This window comes from Scyliorhinus canicula, chromosome 11, assembly GCF_902713615.1.
Source record: "Scyliorhinus canicula chromosome 11, sScyCan1.1, whole genome shotgun sequence".
NCBI classification, from domain to species: Eukaryota; Metazoa; Chordata; class Chondrichthyes; order Carcharhiniformes; family Scyliorhinidae; genus Scyliorhinus; species Scyliorhinus canicula.
In genome coordinates this window covers 21,368,364-21,393,820 of record NC_052156.1, presented here as the reverse complement: position 1 = coordinate 21,393,820, position 25,457 = coordinate 21,368,364, and the positions used below count along the sequence as shown (strand labels likewise).

At 53.5% G+C, this 25,457-nt stretch overlaps 1 protein-coding gene across 3 annotated transcripts in view; it reads left to right on the top strand.

Moving 5' to 3' along the window:
• Positions 1-25,457, top strand: part of LOC119973899 (interleukin-17 receptor E-like) — a 128,374-nt gene that overhangs the window by 52,281 nt on the left and 50,636 nt on the right. The window lies entirely within an intron of this gene.

Here is a 25,457-nt window from a genome sequence, read left to right as displayed (position 1 = left end):
CGCATGGCTCAAGTTAGTAAATGGGGAAAACAAGAATTCTTAAAGTTTGTACATTGGAAACCAGTGACTGAGATGTAGTGTGAGAGGCAGAAGGAATGTAACGAATACAGAGATTTGAAATTGACAACCCAGGGAAAAATATGTGACATCTAATTAAATAATTGAGGAACACAGTACAATGTAAAGGTCACATTTTGGAAATGTTGTTCAGGGAATTTTGCCTTCAAACTTAAGACTTGAGGTTGAGCTTGTTCTTATTAAAATAAGGAAGATTGAGAAGTGGCATGGTCTTTAAAGGAGCACTGTCGTCTTGTAAAAGCATTTATCAAACATATGGAGGAGTCACAGGGTTGTGCATTATTCTGATTTTACATGTGCACAGGTGGGGCAATATGGGGTTTCAATCTACTTTACAGAAGCCAATGGCCTTTCTTCACAATCTCAGTCGAGCTGTGGTTTAAGTGGGCTCACAGCTGAAATCTGAATCATTTAGTATCGATTTTATTTCTGGCTGTGTTGGCTGAAAACTGGTTACTCAATCTGGTTGTGTCCGAGATTTATTGAGGCGGCCTGGAGCTGGTGTGCTGACCCAGGATGTGCCTTGACAGTAATGAACCTTCACCCTCAAAACAGATTGTTGAGCCTTTATTGCCCAGATTGCCAGCCAGTTCGTTGGCACACTTTGTCAGCTGGTTGCTCCAAGTCTGCCTGCTGGGGTGGGGTGGGGGTACTCTGTGGGGGGCAGGTTAATGCACTCCAGGGAGCGTTTACAAGCTGTTTACCATGAAGGGCACTGTGGTCCATCTAGTCCAAAGACGTGCAGGTTACGTGGATTGGTCATGCTAAATTGCCCTTAGTGTCCAAAAAGGTTAGGTGGCATTACTGGGTTACGGGGATAGGGTGGAGGTGCGGATTTAAGTAGGCTGCTTTTTCCAAGGGCCGGTGCAGACTCGATGGGCCGAATGGCCTCCTTCTGCACTGTAAATTCTATGATTCTATTCCAATCCCATCCGTTGCTTAGGACAAAAGCATACTGGAAATCTGAAATAAAAACGGAAAAGGCCAGAATAATCTCCAGAGCACCAGTGGAGAGAAATCAGGTTAATGTTTTAGGTTGGGCGAACTTTCGTTCGAACTGAAGAAAGAGTTTTTAAGTCAGTGGAAAGGGAGAGGGTGCAGGAAGGACAAAAGGGAAGTGATAGGGTGGCGGACAGGGCAGAGTAAATAGCAGAGGGTTTAATGATGCGACAGCCAAAGGGAGTGCTCATGGATGTAGTGAAGAAACAGAGTCTAAATGAGGTGTGAGTGGTGGCATGAAAACAAAATCTGAATGTAGCGTGAAAGCGCAAAGAAGTAAGAGAAAACCAAAAATAAAATTTTTAAAACTCCGAGACCAAGACAAGATGAAGGCCACGGTTATGATCTGAAGTTGACAAACGCAATGTTGAGTCCAGAGTGCTGTAGAGTGCCGAGCTGACGGGCAAGACGCTGCACCATGAGCTTATGTTGAGCTTCACTTGAAGATTGGACCTCGTTGGGCTTCATTGTGCAGTTCCATGCCAGACAACGCAATAACCAAGCAAGTCATTGGAGAGCAAACAGTTATTTTTATCAGCTAACCATCATGATCAAAATTTTTAGCAGGTAGGGACTTTAAGTTTCTGAAGGGATATGAAAAGTGGAATTTTCAATAGCAGCAAGAGCTAAATTGAAAGATGTCCAAGCACAAGAATTTGATCTGAACTCAAACCTGACGGGTTTGTAGGAGATTAAGCCATAACTGGGTCATCATTGTGTCAAAATTAACCCACAAGTTCAACCTGGAAAGTGCTAGAACCTTCCTTACTCATTTTTTAAAACTTTTGTAGCTTGTCAGGTGGTTTGATTGCGGTTCACTCGGAGGGAATGTCAGGCAGGAGATTTACAATTCAGAAAAAAGGGAGAGAGGCCAAAATGGAATGCCAACAAGCCTGTCTCTTTCTCCACAGTTGCTGCCTGTCCTGCTGAGTGCTTCCCCGGCATTTTCTGACTTTATTCCAGAATTCCGGCAGCTGCAGTATTTTGCTTTTGAAATGAAGAACCAAACTCTTGCTTGCATTTGTGCCAACACTTAAGAGTGTTCCAGAGTAGGGCAGCACGATGGTGCAGCGGTTAGCACTATTTCCTCACGGCGCCGAGGTGCCGAACCCGGCTCTGGGTCACTGTCTGCGTGGAGTTTGCACATTCTCCCCGTGTTTGGATGGGTTTTGCCCCCACAACCCAAAGATGTGCAGGGCAGGTGGATTGGCCACACTAAATAGCCCCTTAATTAGAAAAAATGAATTGGGTACTCTAATTTAAAAAAAAAAGTGTTCCAGCATGCTTAAAATGCTCCTGAGAGAGTTGTGCTTCATTAATTTTCATTGTAAAATATTTTCCTAGGGCTATTTTCAACATCACACCCAATTCTTTGCCTCCTGTTTGACAAGACCATTCCTGTTAACAATTATGCACAAGGCATGAAAAGGAACGCTGGCCTTTTTTTTGCTGTTGTCTCAAGACAGGTGGTCGCAGGCTTATTTTTATATCAAATTGTATTTGACCTACCTGCTAAGATCCTGCTGGATGGAGGATGTAGCTGGTGCCACTGAAAATTGGAGGTAATCTTGCAAAGGTGAAAAGAAAATTTGCTAAATTCCTTTTGTGCGAAAGGTAATTTTTGTTTTTCTTAAATGTAGCACTTACAGCACAAACCCAGACAAGCCACAGACACATGGAAACGCCAATACCTCCCTTCTAAGCCCGTGAAAGGTGCCATCGTCTCAGAGGACCCTCTTTGAGAGAGAGCTGACTGGTGGTGATTTAACCTGAGGGGCAAGGTTGAGAAGGCGGGGCCTTCTTGAATAACCTCAGCTGGTGCAGGATTTGAACCCACGCTGTAGGCGTTGCTCTGCATCATAAACCAGCCATCCAGTCAACTGAGCGAATCGATCCCCTAAGCCCAGCAGAGATAAAGAAGACCTAAGGAATCCTTTCTTTTATGAGCCGAGGTATAGAATATAAGAGCCGGGAGGATTTACTAGAAAGCACAATTTAGGCCATAACATGTGTGCAGTTCTGGCCACCTCATTACACAAAAGGATGTTGTAGTTGATAGAACCATCAATTCACCAGACACGTGTTTCCGATGTGAATCTAGGCTTTAATCGACTTACTTCAGAGCCAGCCTGTTACCTGTCGATGAACTCAGGCTGACTCTGGACACGGGTATTTATACAGCTGCACTAGGGGGAGGAGTCATGGGCAGAGCCAAGGGTGGAGCCCAGTACAAGTTCCTGAATGCTCCCAGCGCTACTCCCCCTAGTGGTAGGATAGCGCTACTGCGCTTACAAAGACAGTGTGAATTAACATATATACATCTATATTACATTCACCACAGTAGTAAATGCAATAATTGGTGACCATCAGTTAGCTAACAATGACAGCACAGTAGCACAGTGGTTAGCACTGTTGCTTCACAGCTCCAGGGTCCCAGGTTTGATTCCTGGCTTGTGTGGGGGGTGGTTAGATTGTTATTGTTGGTGGGGACGGGCGATTAGATTGTTATTGTTGGTGAGGAGGGGCGGTTAGATTGTTATTGTTGGTGAGGAGGGGTGGTTAGATTGTTATTGTTGGTGGGGAGGGGCAGTTAGATTGTTATTGTTGGTGGGGAGGGGCGGTTAGATTGTTATTGTTGGTGGGGAGGGGCGGTTAGATTGTTATTGTTGGTGGGGAGGGGCGGTTAGATTGTTATTGTTGGTGGGGAGGGGCGGTTAGATTGTTATTGATGGTGGGGAGGGGTGGTTAGATTGTTATTGTTGGTGAGGAGGGGCGGTTAGATTGTTATTGTTGGTGGGGAGGGGTGGTTAGATTGTTATTGTTGGTGGGGAGGGGCGGTTAGATTGTTATTGTTGGTGGGGAGGGGCGGTTAGATTGTTATTGTTGGTGGGGAGGGGTGGTTAGATTGTTATTGTTGGTGGGGAGGGGCGGTTAGATTGTTATTGATGGTGGGGAGGGGCGGTTAGATTGTTATTGTTGGTGAGGAGGGGCGGTTAGATTGTTATTGTTGGTGGGGAGGGGTGGTTAGATTGTTATTGATGGTGGGGAGGGGCGGTTAGATTGTTATTGTTGGTGGGGAGGGGTGGTTAGATTGTTATTGATGGTGGGGAGGGGTGGTTAGATTGTTATTGTTGGTGAGGAGGGGCGGGTAGATTGTGTGTGTGCAAAGCATGGAATTTAAATTGCCAGATTGAATTCTCCGAATTCTACTCGAGTGCATCATTACATTCCTCCTCCTGTGTTTTTACGTCACTGAGCTGGGCAGCAGGCATGCCGCACACTGGCCTGACACAATCTGATCTCCGCTATTTAAAGGGGCAATGCAGAAATGAAATTTGGTGGATGGTATCTAGGACGGATTACAAAGAGCAATGATACCTCCCTTGAATTTGTCCATGGAATGTACGTGCCGGTGGCTAGGCCAGCATTTATTGCTCATGCCTAATCGCCCTCGAGAAGGTGGTAATGAGCCGCCCTCTTGAACAGCTGCAGTCCATGTTTTGTAGGTCGCTGCGCGGTGCTGTTAGGAAGGCGGTTCCAGAATTTTGACCCAGTGACTGTGACGGGACGGCAATATAATTTCCAAGTCAGGGTGGCTCGCGGCTCGCCGGGGAACCTGCAGGTGGTGGTGTTCCCATGACCGTGCTGCTCTTGACCTGCTAGCTGGCAGAGTGCGCAGGTTTAGAAGGTGCTGTTGGAGGAGCCGTGGTGAATTGACGCAGCGCATCTCCGACATGGTACACACCGCTGCCACCATGCGCCGGTGCTGGAGGGAGTGGATGTTTAAGGTGCGGAATGGCTGGGTGCAGTCTGGAGCAGGAAGGACATCATTTTCACCAGCGATGGGGAGATGGAACCGATTGCTGTCACCGTGAGAACGTTAGCGGCAAGAACATAGTGTCTGATCGTGGAAAGCAGTTTAATTGGGAAAAATCAGCACATCTGATGATTCATCTATCACCTGTACTGCAACTCCACTGAAGCCCCATTATTCTGACTGATCGATACACTTGGCCACATCAGTTCTCACGTACACTTGAGTTTCAGCACCACCCATCCTTAACCTCGAGCCACTTACTTTCCTATGTATCTACCTGCCACTCAACCCATTGCTTACACAAAGCGATGTGTTTGTCTGATTGTCACCCTCACTGAATTTCAGCTGAGTATGTGACCTTCAGTCACTCGTACGTTTGAGATTTCACCACTTGCAGGAGAAGAGAGCACAATGTGCGAAGGACAGGGAGATGACTGGATTTGAGCAGCCACAAATTGGACAACTAACAGATGTAGAGGAGGTTGCCATGGAGATAAGTGTCATATCTGCGGTCTCCAAATCAGAACTGAGAACTTTCAAATATTAATGTCTCAAATACACGGCTCCAGTGGAGCATAAATCCCAGTGTGGACCTTTGGGCTATGTAGCCTGCTTCTGTGCCGTGCAAACTCCACACATCACCCAAGACCAGAATCAAACCCGGGTCCCTGGAGTTGTGAGGCAGCAGTGCTACCACTGTGCATGTGTCCACTCCTGGCTATTGTCATTGCAGAGAAAGCTCATCTAAGTTGATGCCCTGGAAAGTAGCCTGCCCGTTCCTTGACATTCAGGTTATGGAAAACTGACTGAGATCTTCGAGAAGTTTCCAATGACTCGCTGAAGGAAACCAGAGACAAATGAAGAAAGTGAGGATGATGGTGACTTTGCCAAAGATGGGGAGTGCATGATAGGCCCAGCTGCGATTAAATCATTTTGAAGGAGGTTGCAGATGTCTGTGGGCTACTTGCCAATAACTTGAGCACTGCTGTTGGGACAAGAATCTGAGCCTCTGTTGACAGGCCCTCTCACCGCTGAGATGCCTCCTGCAATCTTAGCCCCTCTGCTGGCTTCCTCTTTCCATGGTGCATGTCTCCCTCTTTGCTGTGCAACTCTCCCTCTCTCTCCTGTCAACACCTCTCTCTCTCTCCACTGTGCACCTCTCCCTCTCTCTCCTGTGAACACCTCTCCCTCTCTCTCCACTGTGCACCTCTCCCTCTCTCCACTGTGCACCTCTCCCTCTCTCTCCACTGTGCACCTCTCCCTCTCTCTCCTGTCAACACCTCTCTCTCTATCCACTCTGCACCTCTCCCTCTCTCTCCACTCTGCACCTCTCCATCTCTCTCCACTGTGCACCTCTCCATCTCTCTCCACTGTGAACCTCTCCCTCTCTCTCCTGTGAACACCTCTCCCTCTCTCCACTCTGCACCTCTCCCTCTCTCCACTGTGCACCTCTCCATCTCTCTCCACTGTGCACCTCTCCCTCTCTCTCCACTCTGCACCTCTCCCTCTCTCTCTGCTGTAAGAAGTCATACAACACCAGGTTAAAGTCCAGCATGTTTGTTTCCTGGGGCGGGATTCTCCACTACCCGGCGGGGCAGGGGGTCCTGGCGTGTTGGAGTGGCGTGAACCACTCCGGCATTAGGCTGCCCCAAAGGTGCGGAAGTCTCCGCACCTTTAGGGGCCAAGCCCTAACATTGAGGGACTAGGCCCGCGCCGGAGTGGTTGGTGCCCCACCGGCCGGCGGCAACAGCCTTTGGCGCCATGCCAGCAAGGCCGAAGGGACTTCACCGGCCGGCGGAAGTTCGCGCATGCGCCGGAGCGTCAGCGGCTGCTGACGTCATCCCCGCGCAGGGGAGGGGGCCACTTCCGGCTCCGCCATGGTGAAGACTATGGCGAAGGCGGAAGGAAAAGAGTGCCCCCACAGGCCCGCCCACCGATCGGTGGGCCCCGATCGCAGACCAGGCCACCGTGGGGGCATCCCCTGGGGCCAGATCGCCTTGCGCCCCCCCCCCAGGACCCCGGAGCCCGCCCGCACCGCCTGGTCCCGCCGGTAAGATAGGTGGTTTGATCCAAGCCGGCTGGAGAGGCATGACAGCGGTGGAACTTCGGCCCATCGCGGGCCGGAGAATCGCCGGGGGGGGGGCGCCCCCGCCGAATCTCTGGTGCCGGAGACTTCGGGAGACAGCGGGGGTGGGATTGACGCCGGCCCCCGGCGATCCTCCAACCCGCCGTGCGAGTCGGACGATCCCGTCCCTGGTCTTTAACCTGGTGTTGTAAGACTTCTTACTGTGCTCACCCCAGTCCAACACCGGCATTTCCACATCATCTCTCTCCACTGTGCACCTCTCTCTCCGCTGTGCACCTCTCCCTCTCCACTGTGCACCGCTCACTCCACTCTGCACCTCTCCTTCTCTCTCCGCTGTGCACCTCTCCCTCTCTCTCCACTCTGAACCTCTCCCTCTCTCCACTGTGCATCTCTCCCTCTCTCTCCACTCTGCACCTCTCTCTCTGCTGTGCACCTCTCCCTCTCAACTGTGCACCGCTCTCTCAGCTCTGCTGCTCTCCCTCTCCACTGTGCACCTCTCTCTCCACTGTGCACCTCTCCGTCTCCACTGTGCACCTCTCCCTCTCTCTCCGCTCTGCAGCTCTCCCCCTCTCTCCACCGTGCACCTCTCCCTCTCTCTCCGCTGTGCACCTCTCCCTTTCAACTGTGCACCGCTCTCTCCGCTCTGCTGCTCTCCCTCTCCACTGTGCACCTCTCTCTCCGCTGTGCACCTCTCTCTCCGCTGTGCACCTCTCCCTCTCCACTGTGCACCGCTCGCTCCACTCTGCACCTCTCCCTCTCTCTCTGCTGTGCACCTCTCCCTCTCTCTCCGCTGTGCACCTCTCCCTCTCTCCACTGTGCACCTCTCCCTCTCTCTCCACTGTGCACCTCTCCCTCTCTCTCCTGAAACAACTCTCCCTCTCTCTCCTGTGAACACCTCTCCCTTTCTCTCCCCTGTGAACACCTCTCCCCTCCCTCCCTTGTGAACACCTCTCCCACTCTCACCTGTGCATCTCTCTCTCTCTCTCTCTCTGAGGCACCACAGTGTGTCATTGTCACTGTGGGTGGTGGTTGTCCTCTGTGTCTGATATATTATTGATAGCACACATGAGACCTTCCAATCTGTTCAGTTCCGTTTGAAACCCTGCAGGCTTCTAAAAAATCTAAATATTTGCTGGCATGGGGAGTGATGAAGCAGCTGTAAGCACTGAGTCTTCATTTGGAGTGGCCAACCTGAACTGTAAAGATTCTGTGAAGCACACAGCAATCTCTCTTACTCTTCATTGGCGTGTTTCCTAGACCAAATGTTACCCGTGATGGAAAGTTAAATTCAACAGAATGATTACATGGATTGAAAATTCCATAATCCCTGTGTAATTAATGGCGTAAAGTGCGGAGTCATTTCTGGACCCACGTGTGCTATTGGTTACACAGATTCAAGAGAATCAGTGTCACTTGCAGTCAGATATATTTTGGAATCCATAGAATCCCAACAGTTCAGAAGGAGGGCATTCGGCCCATCAACTCTGCACCGACCCTCTGAAAGAGCACCCCACCCAGGTCCACACCCCCACCCATCACCGCAATCTCAACAACCCACTCATCTTTGGACACGATCGGGCAATGTAGCATAACCAATCCACCTAACCTGCACAGCTTTGGACTGTGCGAGGAAACCAGAGCACACCGCGGAAACCCACGCGGACAAGGGGACAATGTGCAAACTCCTCACAGATAGTCACCCGAGGTTGGAATTGAACCCGGGTCCCTGGTGCCATGAGGCAACAGTGCTAACCGCTGTGCCACCGTGCCACCCCTTAAATGCTGGCTCAGGCTCAATGCCCACATCCCATGAAAGAACATTTAGGGGCTGGTTTAGCACAGTGGACTAAAAAGCTGGCATGCAATGCAGAACAAGGCCAGCAGCGCGGGTTCAAATCCTGTACTGGCCTCCCCGAACAGGTGCCGGAATGTGGCAGCTAGGGGCTTTTCACAGTAACTTAATTTGAAGCCTACTTGTGACAATAAGCAATTATTACTATTATTTAAAAACAAAAAATATACCCCGGTGGAAAATTAACAAATGTACTTTTAAAATCTAGCAGTTCCTAGTGGCTACATATGGGCGGCATGGTAAGCCTACTTGTGACAATAAAGATTATTATTATTATCTGTAAAGTGTAATTGAAGTCCTGTTGGAACAAAGCTTTCTTGATACGCCAGTGGCTTTATGACAGGATTTTTTCCGAACTGTGAGCCGTGGCTTGAGCGCGGGTCACACGCAGATGTCGGGAGCGTGGCGGCGTGGTCGGTCATGGTGTTCTTGCGGTGGTCCCAATCACTGGGCAAGTGCCCAATGAGCGCTCCCAACATTTTTATTGAGAATGGCGACTGCTGCCATCTTTCAAATGAGAAGAAATAAGGGTGCGGTGCAGCCTTCCGGCCAGAAGCAGCAGCAGTGAGCAGGTCACACGTGACGTCAAGTGCCCTGTATGTTTGTGCTTTTGGCGCCAAATCATGGAGAAGAGCTTCTTCCATTTTCTAGCTGCTGGCAAGCAAGGCAAGAGGACTGTGAAGATTAATTGTTTTCTCACAATTAAGTGATGGCCGGAAACAAAAGTAGACAGTGTACCTATTGGGCAGGACCTCACAACAGAATCAGCTGGAGAGAGCTACACAGGAGAGTCCAGGGCAGGACAGAGCAGTGCTAGTGTTAGCTCGGTACAGAACTCCAGAACCAGTGGTTAACAGCCTACACAGAAGAAACTTAACTGAGTAACAAAACAGTGTAAAGATGATTTCTTGCTTTATGGTTTTGTCAATTGTGCCAAAGCAAATAAGGATGCAAATCTCATGTGTGTAATATGCAGGGAAGAACTGGCAAATGAGAGAAGTTTCAGATTTTGAAAGAGGTGGATGAAAAATTCCTTTTGAGGTTGAGACCCCAGAGTCATAAGACCATAAGACAAAGGAGCAGAATTAGGCCACTCGGCCCATCGAGTCTGCTCTGCCATTCTATCATGGCTAATATTTTCTCATCCCCATTCTCCTGCCTTCTCCCTGTAACCCCTTATCCCCTTAATAATCACGAACCTATCTATCTCTATCTTAAAGGCACTCAGTGATTTGGCATCCACAACCTTTTGCGGCAAAAACGTCCACAGATTCACCACCCTCTGGCTGAAGAAATTCCTCTTCATTTCTGTTTTAAAGCATCGTCCCTTTAGTCTGAGATGGTGTCCTCTGGTTCTATTTTTTTCTACAAGTGGAAACATCTTCTCCACGTCCACTCTATCCAGGCCTCGCAGTAGCCTGTAAGTTTCAATAAGATCCCCTCTTACCCTTCTAAACTCCAACGAGTACAGCCCCAGAGTCCTCAATTGTTCCTCATACGACAAGTTCTTCATTCCAGGGATCATTCTTGTGAACCTCCTCTGGACCCGTTCCAAGGCCAGCGCATCCTTCCTTAGATACAGGGCCCAAAACTGCTGTCAATACTCCAAATGGGGTCTGACCAGAGCCTTACACAGCCTCAGAAGTACATCCCTGGTCTTGAATTCTAGCCCTCCTGACATGAATGCTAACATTTTATTTGCCTTCTTAACTGCCGACTGAACCTGCACATTAACCTTAAGAGAATCATCAACAAGGACTCCCAAGTCCCTCTATGCTTCTGATTACCTGAGCATTTCCCCTTTTAGAAAATAGTCTATGCCTAAATTCCTCCTTCCAAAGTGCATAACCTCACACTTTGCCACATTGTATTGCATTTGCCACTTCACATACCACTCTCATAGCTTGTCCAAATCCTTCTGCAGCCCCCTTGCTTCCTCAAAACTGTGTCCCTCTACAAATCTTTGTATCATCTGCAACCTTAGCAACAGTGCTTTCAGTTCCTTCCTCCAGATCATTAATATATATCGTGAAAAGTTGTGGTCCCAGCACCGAATCCTGAGGTACACAACTAGTCACCGGCTGCCATCCTGAAAAAGACCCCTTTATCTCCACTCTCTGCCTTCTGCCAGTCAGCCAATCCTCTATCCATGCCAGGATCTTACCCTTAACACCATGGGTTCTTCACTTATTTAACAGTCTCCTATACGGCACCTTATCAAAGGCCTTCTGGAAATCTAAATAAATCATGTCAGTCAGTAACTTCCAGCTGATTCCAAGTGAAAAGACTTGGAAAAGGCTGCTGTACTTGACCTGTAACAACAGATTAAAAACATGGCAAAAGCCCAGGAGGCTGTTGGCATTCTGGAGTAGCATCACCCAGGAATATCCAGTGCTGAGTAAAATGAGCATTTTGTTGCTATTACCCTTCATGACGACCTACATGTGCCAGGTTGGATTTTCCGTTCACTCTGCACCAGATATGCACATTGTCCTCTCCTCCTGTGATGATCATGAGGACCAAGCAGGCTTTTCACATTAAAGGTAAACAAATGTGGTGTGGATTGCGAAGGTCAACCGGCATGGGTCATGATGGTCAGCTGGCGTCTGTCGTGAAGGTCGGCTTGGCGCCCGAAATTTGACCAGTTGGTGAAAGTACGTCCTGAAAAGCACTGCTTGATTATGATGAATTGAAGTTGTTTGTAAATTCAAAGCATCAACTCTTGCCACCAATAGAAACCACAGTTGCTTTACTGATGGCTAGTAGAATTGGTTTTGAAATACTTACTCTCCTTCAGAAGATAACAATTTGGCCAGCACCTTTGAAACCAGCTTCTGCATCCTGCTTCTTGCTGATAGCTGGAGGAGATACCTGTCTCCAGTTCTGCATTTTCTGTATTTCCAGTATTGTGCAAGGTATGATACAGTCAATTTCTCAAGCTGAAACATGACATTTTCATCAAGTCAAGAGGAATTACGCCCTTGAGGAAAATAACCTCACTACCTCTCTCTTAGTCACTCGATCTGGTCAATTTTGAACTGCAGCTATTGAATCTGTCTGCATGACAACCATCAAGGCAACTCAGTAAAGTAATTCAATATGAAGGGTGTCACCTAAAAATGTTGTTTTTGTTATTCTGTTTGCACAGAGCTATTTGGCGCGAATCTCCGCTCCGATGGCAGAGTGTCGGCGCTGGCACCAAAATGGGAGTACTTCACTCCGCCATTCCGCGACCCCATCCTGCGCCGTACAAGGGGGCCAGCAGGGGCGCGGCAGTAAGCGCGGGACCGCAGCCTCGGAGCAGCGTCCGAGACGCAGCACCACGCAATCGACGCGGCACCGTGTCGCACATAAGGTGACGCAAGCACGTAGGCTGTCGATAGAGCAACATAGTGCTACGCCGAGCAGTGCCCCGGTTAACCGACCATGACCTGGAAACGCTCCTGGACACCCTCGAGGAGAGGAGAGGGCGTCTGTACCCTGGACCCGGCAAGAGGGTCCCACCCAACGTTGCCCGGCATCTGTGGAGGGAGGTGGGCGCGGCCGTCAGTGCCATCGCGGTGAATCCCAGGGCTGGCGAGCAGTGCCGCAAAAAGCTCAACAACCTACTGAGGGCAGCCAGGGTGAGTACCCAGCAATGTGCCCATGGCACCAACCTCCCCTACCCCTCACATGTGTAACACTCACCTCCTCCCCAGGGGAACGGTACAACCACAGCTGTGACCCACATGACTGCAGCCACCCATGCAAGCTGCGTTGGCCGTGTGCCCTGTGCACCCATGCCAACATAGATCCAGCTGCATGCATCAGACCGCCCAACAATGCTGTCATTCCCCACCCCCCACCCAGGAGAAGAGCGGCCATAACCAGCAAGAGCGTGCCCGAACTGGAGGGGGTGAACCTGACTTGCGGCCCCTCACCGTGCATGAGCAGAGGGCACAGGACATAGTTGGTGCACCTGAGGACCGGATGATTGCCCATGCTGAGATTGGGGGCGCGCCACCAACTGAGATCCCCCCCCACCCCACCCCCCTGGCTGGCCCCTTTCCCCTCAGCACTCTCCCCTCAGCCCTCTTCCCCTCAGCACTCTCCCCTCAGCCCTCTTCCCACAGCACTCTCCCCTCAGCACTCTCCCCTCAGCCCTCTTCCCACAGCCCTCTCCCCACAGCACTCTCCCCTCAGCCCTCTTCCCCTCAGCACTCTCCCCTCAGCCCTCTTCCCACAGCCCTCTCCCCACAGCACTCTCCCCTCAGCCCTCTTCCCACAGCCCTCTCCCCACAGCACTCTCCCCTCAGCCCTCTTCCCCTCAGCACTCTCGCCTCAGCACTCTCCCCACAGCACTCTCCCCTCAGCCCTCTTCCCACAGCCCTCTTCCCTCAGCACTCTCCCCTCAGCACTCTCCCCTCAGCACTCTTCCCTCAGCCCTCTTCCCACAGCACTCTCCCCTCAGCACTCTCCCCTCAGCACTCTCCCCTCAGCACTCTCCCCACAGCACTCTCCCCACAGCACTCTCCCCTCAGCACTCTCCCCTCAGCACTCTCCCCTCAGCACTCTCCCCTCAGCACTCTTCCCCTCAGCACTCTCCCCTCAGCACTCTCCCCTCAGCCCTCTCCCCACAGCACTCTCCCCTCAGCACTCTCCCCTCAGCCCTCTCCCCACAGCACTCTCCCCTCAGCACTCTTCCCCTCAGCACTCTCCCCTCAGCCCTCTTCCCACAGCCCTCTCCCCACAGCACTCTCCCCTCAGCACTCTTCCCCTCAGCACTCTCCCCTCAGCACTCTCCCCTCAGCCCTCTCCCCACAGCACTCTCCCCTCAGCACTCTCCCCTCAGCCCTCTCCCCACAGCACTCTCCCCTCAGCACTCTTCCCCTCAGCACTCTCCCCTCAGCCCTCTTCCCTCAGCACTCTCCCCTCAGCACTCTCCCCTCAGCACTCTTCCCTCAGCATCTCCCCTCAGCATCTCTCCTCAGCACTCTCCCCTCAGCACTCTCCCCTCAGCACTCTCCCCTCAGCACTCTTCCCTCAGCATCTCCCCTCAGCATCTCTCCTCAGCACTCTCCCCTCAGCACTCTCCCCTCAGCACTCTTCCCTCAGCATCTCCCCTCAGCATCTCCCCTCAGCACTCTCCCCTCAGCATCTCCCCTTAGCACTCTCCCCTCAGCACTCTCCCCTCAGCACTCTCCCCTCAGCCCTCTTCCCTCAGCACTCTCCCCTCAGCATCTCCCCTCAGCATCTCCCCTCAGCACTCTCCCCTCAGCACTCTCCCCTCAGCCCTCTTCCCACAGCCCTCTCCCCACAGCACTCTTCCCTCAGCACTCTTCCCTCAGCATTCTCCCCTCAGCACTCTCCCCTCAGCATCTCCCCTCAGCCCTCTTCCCTCAGCACTCTTCCCCTCAGCACTCTCCCCTCAGCCCTCTTCCCACAGCCCTCTTCCCTCAGCACTCTCCCCTCAGCACTCTTCCCTCAGCACTCTTCCCTCAGCACTCTTCCCTCAGCATTCTCCCCTCAGCACTCTCCCCTCAGCATCTCCCCTCAGCCCTCTTCCCCTCAGCCCTCTTCCCCTCAGCACTATCCCCTCAGCACTCTCCCCACAGCCCTCTTCCCACAGCACTCTCCCCTCAGCACTCTCCCCTCAGCCCTCTTCCCACAGCCCTCTTCCCTCAGCACTCTTCCCTCAGCACTCTCCCCTCAGCCCTCTCCCACAGCCCTCTCCCCTCAGCACTCTCCCCACAGCCCTCTTCCCCTCAGCCCTCTCCCCCCAGCACTCTCCCCTCAGCATCTCCCCACAGCATCTCCCCTCAGCACTCTCCCCTCAGCATCTCCCCTCAGCACTCTTCCCTCAGCACTCTCCCATCAACCCTCTTCCCCTCAGCACTCTCCCCTCAGCACTCTCCCCTCAACCCTCTTCCCCTCAACCCTCTTCCCCTCAGCACTCTCCCCTCAGCATCTCCCCTCAGCCCTCTTCCCCTCAGCATCTCCCCTCAGCACTCTCCCCTCAGCATCTCCCCTCAGCACTCTCCCCTCAGCATCTCCCCTCAGCACTCTCCCATCAACCCTCTTCCCCTCAGCACTCTCCCCTCAGCACTCTTCCCTCAGCACTCTTCCCCTCAGCCCTCTCCCCTCAGCATCTCCCCACAGCACTCTCCCCTCAGCACTCTCCCCTCAGCATCTCCCCTCAGCATCTCCCCTCAGCACTCTCCCCTCAGCACTCTCCCCTCAGCATCTCCCCTCAGCATCTCCCCTCAGCACTCTCCCCTCAGCACTCTCCCCTCAGCATCTCCCCTCAGCACTCTCCCCTCAGCATCTCCCCTCAGCACTCTGCCCTCAGCATCTCCCCTCAGCACTCTCCGCACAGCACTCTCCCCTCAGCACTCTCCCCTCAGCACTCTGCCCTCAGCATCTCCCCACAGCACTCTCCCCACAGCACTCTCCCCTCAGCACCCTTCCCTCAGCACTCTTCCCTCAGCACTCTCCCCTCAGCCCTCTTCCCTCAGCACTCCCCTCAGCATCTCCCCTCAGCCCTCTCCCCTCAGCACTCTCCCCTCAGCCCTCTTCCCACAGCACTCTCCCCTCAGCCCTCTTCCCTCAGCACTCTTCCCCTCAGCACTCTTCCCCTCAGCCCTCTTCCCTCAGCCCTCTTCCCTCAGCACTCTCCCCTCCGCACTCTCCGCTCAGCATCTCCCCTCAGCCCTCTTCCCCTCAGCCCTCTTCCCCTCAGCACTCTTCCCCTCAGCACTCTTCCCCTCAGCCCTTCTCCCTCAACACACTACCCCCAGTCGTTTCCCCTCAGCACTGTCCCCTCAGCACTCCCCTCTCATCCTGTACCGCAACCCACACCCCCCTCCACCTGCCTAACCATGATGGTGTATTGTGTGCCGCAGGTCCACGCGGTGACCGACCCGGAGCACCCGGCAGACACCGCCCGCATCCAGCGCCTGGACGGCCAGCCAACGCAGATCAACCGGGCGCACCTGGCAGACACCGCCCCCGGCCAGCGTCTGGGCGGGCAGCCAACGCGGATCAACCGGGCGCACCTGGCAGACACCGCCCCCGGCCAGCGCCTGGGCGGGCAGCCCACAGGGACTCTAGCAGTGATGGGGAGGGCAGCTCCAACAACGCCCTCCGGCCCAGTCCAGTGATGACACAACGACCCAGGACACCAGCACACAGGGGACAGGCAGACACGGCACAACGGCCCAGGACACCAGCACACCGGGGGACAGGCAGACACGGCACAACGGCCCAGGACACCAGCACACAGGGGACAGGCAGACACGGCACAACGGCCCAGGACACCAGCACACAGGGGACAGGCAGACACGGCACAACGGCCCAGGACACCAGCACACAGGGGACAGACAGACATGAAAGAATACAACACGACACCACCATGGAGGGGATGAACATACGGGACATGGCACCCAGGGTACCCCTGATTGCAGGTCCGATGAAGACACTGACGTTGCGTCACAGCTGTCCCCTGCACACTCCGCCACCGCAGGTACTCTCACCTCAGTTGTCCATTTTAGTGATGAGGCTTCTGGGACACAAACTGGTGCGCACCACACAGCCTATCTGGTACAGCAGGTGGAGGTAGGAGCAGCCGAGGGGCCGGACGGTCGCAGGGCAGCCCAGCCCCGGCAAACACCTGCCGGGTCCCGGGCTCCTGGAGTTCCCCCGCCCACCTACAGACCTGATGCAGTCAGGGACCCAGGGGCGTGATAGTGTGACGGCTGGTTTCCAGCACCTGCAGACGCAACTGCAGGAGTGCATCCACGTCCAGGAGCAGGAAATGGTGCCAGTTAATGAGTGCCACACAGGCCAACACCGCATGGGTGGCGTCCGCGGTGGAGACAATGGTGGCGACGGTGTCGGGCATGGGTCTGAGTTTGCAAGGCCTGGGGCTGTCTGTGCACACGTCCTCCACGGCCGAGGACAGGGCTGCCGTCTCACAGGCAGCCATGAGCCAGGGCCAGCTGAACATCGCAGAGGCGCTCAACAACCTGGCCCAGTCCCAGCAGGCCATTGCTGAGAGTATCAGCGCCGTTGCCCGGGTGATGGCCGGCGTTGTACACAACCAGACAGGGATGGTGAACTCCCTGAGCTCCATGGCTGCAAACGTCCAGACCCTGTTCGATACCAGCGCGGGCCCCCAGGACTGGCAGCGCCAGGTGATGGTGGTGCCCCGAGTGCTGGATCCGCTCCGCTCCGCTCCACCCCATGGAGAGTACCGGGGGCCACCGGGCACCCTGAGGGAGGAGGAGGTGCTGGGGCCTATTCCGGCTCCCCTTGCCCCCCCCCCCAACCACCCCCTACCGTCCCTGGTGCATCTAGTGGGCAACGGGCAGAACAGGGTGGCACCACGTCATCCCAGTTGCCCGAGGTGCAGCCTGTCCCATCCAGGCCGGGCCGCCCCAGGAAACAGCTGCCAAAGGGGAACCTAGTCACTGGGCAGGAATCACAGGAGTCCACCTCCAGTTCTGCTTTACCGTCTGGGGGAACACCGAGACATTGTCATAGGTCCCGTAAGGCCAGAAAGGTAGACACTGATGAGTAAGTTGGCACAGGTGCAGGGCACAGAATAGTTAGATGGGCTAGGGCACATGTACAGGACGTCTGTTATTAAACACATTCCACACCTATGTGAGCTGCCTCTGTACTCTGTCCGATGCAGGCGGGGACTGTGTGCCATTGTGTGTGAGGGGCACTGCGTTTGAAGTTGAGTTCCGATGCATGTGACGTGCAGCCCCCGCCCCCCCCCCCCCCCCCCCCCCCCCCACGGTTCTCCCACACAAACCCATCCTCAGCCATACGCCAGGGCCATGGGATGCAGTGTAGGATCCACCCAGGTGGAGGGTCTTGATGTGGCCATGAGTCAGACATTGTCGAACGATGTATGGCTCGGAGCCCATCGTACAGCGGGCTGTCATCATCCTCCATGCTTGTACCAGACCCGCTTTCCATCAACCGTTTGCCCCATCCCGTTGTGCCGCAGGTGAATGTGTCATGGAGGGGTGGTATGCATGCGGGTGATGTGGTGGTGGGGGAGGTGAGGGTGGTTGGTGGTGGGGGTGCCGAACTCTGCTGCCTGTGCCCATGCTTCTGACCCCTACCGTGGTTGCCGAAACGTGCAGCTACCAGCGACACCTGTGCCTGCTGGCCCAGCTGGCGGCGCTGGGCAGCCTTCTGTTGCCGTCCATCCCCCATGTCCCGTGCATCTGCTTCCCCTTCGCCATCCCCCTCATCTGGAGAAGAGTTCCCCTCATCCTGACCGTCCTCCTCCTCCTCCTCCAGCACATCGCCCCTCTTCTGGGCTGTGTTGTGCAGGACGCAGCAGGCCACAAGGATGCGGCCGACCCTCTCTGACTCGCACTGGAGTGCCTCCCCAGAGCGGTCCGGGCACCTGAAGTGCATCTTCAGCAGCCCAAAGCACCTCTCGACCACACTCCTGGTCGCTGCATGGGCATCATTGTCGCAGCGCTCCACGCTGATCTGTGGCCTCCGGATAGGCGTCATCAGCCATGACCGCAACGGGTAACCCCTGTTGCCCAGCAACCAGCCCCAGAGGCGGGGTGGGTGTCCCTCAAACATGATGGGGATGAACGATTGGGACAGTATAAAGGAGTCATGCACACTGTCAGGGTACCTGGCGCAGACGTGCAGGATCGTCATCCTGTGGTCACAGACCACCTGCACGTTCATTGAATATGTTCCCTTCCTGTTCAGGCACATGACCCTTTCCTCCGAAGTGGGCCGCATGGCGATGTGCACTCCATTGATCGCCCCCTCACCATGGGTATCCGGGCAAAAGCGGCGAAACCCACTGCGTGGGCACCCAGATGGGCGCGTCCACAGGGAACTGTATGTACTGGTCCGCAATATCGTACAGCGCGTCGGTGGCGGCCCGGATGCATCTGTTCACCGATGGCTGGGAGATGCCGGACAGGTCCATACTCGGTGAATGGAACGACCCCGTCGCGAAGAAGTTGAGGGGGACCAGCCCCTTAACGGCCACCGGGAGGGTATGTCCCCGGTCCCACGTTTTCCAGGTGTGCCATCAGGCGACGGTCTCCCGGCTCAGCTGGAGTCTCCTCCTGCACGCCTTGTCCGGGAGGACCTCGAAGGACATGCGGGGCTGGTACACACGTTGTCGCATCGGACGCTTCCGTGGCCGTGGCAGACCCTGCTCCTCCTCCTCGTCATCCTCCTGCTGTGGCTCCCGCATGGTGTGGTGCTCCTCCTGTGCCTCTCGGGCGTGTGGCCTGCAGCCTGGGCGGCTTGCATGTGCCCCACTGCAGCCCGCTGCTCTACAACAGGCTCTGCCACCTCCCTGTCACGCCTGTGCTCCAGCTCCCACTGAGCCTCATGCAGGGCAGCCGCCCCTGCCACGGCGGCAAACAATGCTGGAAGATGGCTAAACATTGTACTATCTGTAGGGGGTGGGATAGACAAGGTTTCAGCATTGGTATACACCCCTCCACAATCCGTCATGGGGTCTGGCCGTTGGATCCGCCTTGCCATGGCGGGCCGTGGCCACCCGCAGCCTTTGTTGCCCCCACCACTCCTTCCCCAACTCCCCCCCACCCCGCAACACCCCTGGATGTGTGGCCCTCCCCCCACCCCGCCGACCCCCCCACCCCCGGCAAGCTCCCCCACACCGCCCGCAGACACGGCCGTGCCGCTCCCCCTCCCGGGCTCCCCACCCCCAAAGCCGTCAACCACTCCCCCACCCCGGGGCCCGCTCCACGCCATCACCCACCTCCTCCCGAATTTATACCATGTTAGAACGGCGCTGGCATGACATCCGATCCGGAGAATCCCGGCTCCAGCGGAGATTCACCGCTGCGACCGTTTTCGGCAATTCTCTGTGTGGCCGGGTGCCATGCGTGGGCACCCATTTTGCCACGCACCGGGAATGGCATCCCGGCAGGAGGTCGGAGAATTCCGCCCCATGTTCTTTAAAATCCTGATATTGGACACATTGAGAGATGATGATGTGTAGCGATCTAACTTAAGATTAATAATAGATCCCACTGAATGCCCTACTCACTCTTCAGACTTTTTGGTGTCTGGGTACCAATTTATCTGACTATTTGTGAGCATCATGGGGTTTTAACTATGTGAGAATTCCATTACAATCCATGGATTATTTCTTAACTGAGTGAGAAGAATAACAGAAGAGTGATGCAATGACGAATGAGGCAGGAAACCTAGATAAAGTGAATCACGGTCAGCTTGAAGCTTGTGGGTGGTTTACAGGGAATGATGGATTGAGTCATTGTATTGTGTCTGGCTGTGTCAACCTATTCATCCTTCACTCACATCTAGCCACTGGTTTATAATTAGTGACAAACATGGGTAACTGGGGTGAATCGTGGATAATGATTCATGCTGGGTTCAAAAGGAGTCTGAGATTGATCGTTAAATGGGGTCTGGGGCGGCTTACAATGGTCTGGGTCTCAAGGGACCCCGATCGATTCCCGGCTTGGGTCACTGTCTGTGCAGAGTCTGCCCATTCTCCCCGTGTTGGCGTTGGTTACCTCCTGGTGCTCCGGTTTCCTCCCACAAGTCCTGAAAGACCTGCTTGTTAGGTGTATTTGGATATTCTGAATTCTCCCTCCGTGTACCCGAACAAGCGCCGGAATGTGACGACTAGGGGGTTTTCACAGTAACTTCATTGCAATGTTAATGTAATCCTACTTGTGACACTAATAAAGGTTATTATTGTGTAATCATTGTCACAGGAGCTACTCACTCACCTCAGCACCAGGATGCCATTCTCCTGCTTTAAGTTAAAATCAAGGCTTGAACACTTTTCAGTGCGTAGGTATAAAACTTTCAACTGGAGTATTGTGTCCCATTCTGGGCACCACACTTTAGGAAGGCATTGGAAAGTATGCAAAAAGGGTTCACCAGGATAAGGAACAGTTGAGGACAGGTTGGAGGAGCTTAGGTCGTTCTCCTCGGAGAAGCACGGTAGCATGGTGGTTAGCATAAATGCTTCACAGCTCCAGGGTCCCAGGTTCAATTCCCGCCTGGGTCGCTGTCTGTGCTGAGTCTGCACGTCCTCCCCGTGTGTGCGTGGGTTTCCTCTGGGTGCTCCGGTTTCCTCCCACAGTCCAAAGATGTGCGGGTTAGGTGGATTGGCCATGCTAAATTGCCCGTAGTGTCCTAAAAAGTAAGGTTAAAAGGGGAGGGGGGGGGGTGGTTGTTCGGGGTATAGGGTGGATATGTGGGTTTGAGTAGGGTGATCATGGCTCGGCACAACATCGAGGGCCGAAGGGCCTGTTCTGTGCTGTACTGTTCTATAAGAGAAGATTTGCGGAGATTGGATAGACGTGCTCACCAATTTTTTTTTTTAAATTTAGATTACCCAATTCTTTTTTCCAATTAAGGGGCAATTTAGTGTGGCCAATCCACCTACTCTGCACATTTTTGGGTTGTGGGGGCGAAACCCACGCAGACACGGGGAGAATGTGCAAACTCCACATGGACAGTGACCCAGAGCCGGGATCGAACCTGGGACCTCAGCGCCGTGAGGAGGTTGTGCTAACCACTAGGCCACCGTGCTGCCCGTGTGAACACCAATTTAAGGTGATTGGTGATAGAAGCAACGGAAACTTAAGGAGAAAGGTTTTTACGCAGCGAGTGGTTAGGATTTGGAATGCACCGCATCAAATTGATGGAGGAAGATTCAATCGGGGCTTTCAAAAGAGAATTGGCTGAAGAAAAAAGAATGCAGGGCTAGAGGGAAAAGGTGGGAGAGCTGAGACTGGGTAAGTTTTTCTTGTTGCAAGCCGGCACGGACACAATGGACCAAATGGCCTCCTTCTGTGCTGTAACATAGAACATAGAACAGTACAGCACAGAACAGGCCCTTCGGCCCTCGATGTTGTGCCGAACAATGATCACCCTACTTTAAACCCACGTAACCCGTATACCCGTAACCCAACAATCCCCCCATTAACCTTACACTACGGGCAATTTAGCATGGCCAATCCACCTAACCCGCACATCTTTGGACTGTGGGAGGAAACCGGAGCACCCGGAGGAAACCCACGCATACACGGGGAGGACGTGCAGACTCCACACAGACAGTGACCCAGCCGGGAATCGAACCTGGGACCCTGGAGCTGTGAAGCATTGATGCTAACCACCATGCTACCGTGAGGCCCGCATTCAATGATTCAACGTTCAACCATTCAACGATTCTAAATGTTTCCTCATTGAAGAATCTTGTCCTTTCTGTTACTCACCGTTACTTAATATAGCCCTTTGCTGACACAGTCAGCATCAACTCACCCAACTATTTACTCTTCGATAAACCTGTTAGAAAATGAGTCACTGCATTTTGGAACTGACCTGATTTTGAATGTGGTTACTGTGAATGAAAAACCATTCACATTGCCAGGGCATAATTTACAGTAAAGCGCAGAGTAACTCCAACCACGATGATTACTTTCCAGTAATGAATAAGAGAGTCAACGCTGTTCAACTTCTGAAGACACTGTGCAATCATATTCTGTCAACCTGCAACTTACCTGTGGTGGTATGGATATGAGCACTGCCATTGGTGCAGAGCACTGGCTTCCCATTGGCTCTGGCTGGCCATGTGCCTCTCGTCCGATTGGTTGGGACTAGTCATGTGATTGCTCTCCATATGGTCGAGTGGCAAGTAGGCCCCGCCTCCGAGGTGGGGTATAAGTACGCAGTGTTCCCGGCGGTCGGCCATTCTCTGTAGTCGACCACCGGGCTAACAACTAGCTGATTAAAGCCACAGTTCGGATCCTAATTGTGTCTTGAGTCGAATTGATGGTACATCATTACCGAAGTTCTGCTGAATTAAATTATTTGTTGTAATCCTGTAAACAGAAAGCTGTTTTTCATTCACTCCTGTACTAATAACCCTACAGGAAACTGGAGATGGGGTAAAATCAGAGGGTTGGTTTATTTTACACACAGTCAAAATGGGGGATGCCAGTTCTGATACCTCCCACATTTGCATTCACACAATAAAAGAGAGATAAGGGAAAGAAAGGATTCAGGGACCATGTCCGTCTGGGACTGCACCACCACCTTCTGGGTGTGCACTATATCAGCCAGCGTCTGCACCATCTCCCCCTGGCTCTGGGCCACCTCCCTCTGTGTCTACCACATCGGCCAGCACCTGGGCAATGCTGCCGATGCTCTCAGCCTTGGCCCGCAGTGACTGGGCCACGCTCAGGAGCGCTGCTGCACTGACCAGGTTGCCCTGGCACATGGCTGCCTGTGATAGGGCAACTCTGTCCTGGGCCTCGGCCACCGCCTGTACAGAGTGCACCAAGCCTTGGACATGCAGATTCATCGCCGAAACCTTCCCCCCTCAAGGCCTCCATTGCAGATGCCACCTGTGCGGTATTGGCCTGGGTGGCACGCATGGTTGGCACCACCCCCTGCTCCTCCCATGGTTGTACTCCTCCAACTCCACGTGCACCTGCAGGTGCTGGATGATTGCCAACAACCCCTCATGTGGTCTCTGGCTCTGCAACTGAAACCTGTCTGGATAGCAGCTAGTCCCTGTGGTCGGCCCACCCTCCAACATTCCGCCCCCATGGGGATTCCTACCTCCACCTGCTGCACCGGAGCATGCGCACCAGAGAGTGCCCCAGGAGCCTCTTCACTAAGGTGCCAAACCGAGGTGAGTGTCTCTGGAATGGTGGAGGGTATTCGAGACAGCTGTGACGGGAAATCAGTGTCATCCCAAGACTTTAGCTCCAGGGTGACCTGGGATGCGGGTGGAGGGCTCCCTTCCGTGTCAATGTTGTCCTCATCGCTGCTTGGCACCTGGGGTTGCAGCTGGGGTCGGGGGACACCAGAAGGGTACACGCCATTACCAGCAGCTCCTGCAAGACACCAAGACAAGATGCATGATAGCATTTCGGGCTGGGGGGGGTGGTGTTTTGGAGGCATGGGGGGGGTGTAGATGTGGTGGTGGAGCGGGGGTATGGGAGTGGTTTGAGGGTGGTGTGAGGGTGGTGTGGGTGTGGGGGTGGTGTGACACACGAGCCATGGGAAATCGCAACTTAGCGGTGTCACTTCCTCACCCGATGCCGACATCTACCCCGGCGACTGCCCTTTCTTCGGGCCTGCTGACCATGTCCAGTGCCCTCTGTTCTGCTGCGGTGAGGAGCCTCGGGTCCAGCGGTCCCCACCCAGTCTTCTCTTGCTCCTGCTGCTTATGAGTGGCCTTCTCCTGGGGGGTGGTGTTGCCCACAGCACTGGCTACCTCTGCCACCTGCCAACATTGCCAGCTCTTTAACTCTCTAGCCCTAACATATTATCGGAATAATCTGCTAAATGGGATTGATAGTGGCAGAAGGAGTGGTTGGATTTCAGCCTGAGATGGTTGGGTCACTGGATGAACTTCAACAGGTTGAAAGCTCTTTTCCCATTCCTGCCTTTAACATAAGGTTCTTACTTGGTTGAGTCATTGGTATTCTTTATTTTTTGTTGGTTTTCAGACTTATCATCCTTTTCCTTGTTCTCATGAGGGTGCTGACTCACAAATATGTGACCAAGTGATCCTTAGTTTATTGGCACTGTATTTAGACATGAAGACACAGCAGACAACGTCAATCTTGTCCACCCAAACAGCCTCAACTTTTTGCACTAAACATCTCCTGATTGCTGGAAAGTCAGCGGATGGCTTCCTCTGCAACCCATTTCTTGTTTTTCTTGGGGAGCACGGTAGCATGGTGGTTAGCATAAATGCTTCACAGCTCCAGGGTCCCAGGTTCGATTCCCAGCTGGGTCACTGTCTGTGTGGAGTCTGCACGTCCTCCCCGTGTGTGCGTGGGTTTCCTCCGGGTGCTCCGGTTTCCTCCCACAGTCCAAAGATGTGCGGGGTAGGTGGATTGGCCATGCTAAATTGCCCGTAGTGTCCTAAAAAAAGTAAGGTTAAGGGTTACGGGTATAGGGTTTGAGTAGGGAGATCATTGCTCGGCACAACATCGAGGGCCGAAGGGCCTGTTCTGTGCTGTACTGTTCTATGTTCTATTTCTGCTAGAAGAAAATTGCCTCCGGTTCCAGGAAATAACCCTGTTCTGTCCAGGAAATCGCTCACCCTGACAGTCAGAGACTATGGCGTACATCACGTGCCGTGTGATTCCTGCTCAATGTTTTCAACAAGTATTTTTTGGTTGTGTCAGGAACTTGTCCAACTGGAGCAGTGCAACCTGTACAGTAGGTGCTTAGCTCCAGGAAACCTTCCTCCATTCTGCCTGGGTCATTGACTGTGAAGATTCTGACGGTTGTGTTTTGAATTGGGATATTTTTCACATGCGTTGAGCAGAGTACAGAATTCCCTGTAACTGCATGGGATTTCTGCTGTACAGAATGCCTTGTTTTGTGCTGGAATAATTAACACATTGAGTGAGAAGAAAGAGAATGTTGTCCCAACTAAGACACTCTGACACATACATTCTGACATACTCATATTTCTACATGTGATATATCATATTTGGTAAAATGGCTTCAATGCCAATTACCTTTATTTACGGGCAGCACAGTGACACAGTGGTTAGCACTGCTGCCTCACAGCTCCGGGGTCCTGGGTTCAATTCCGGCTTCGGGTGACTGTGTGGAGT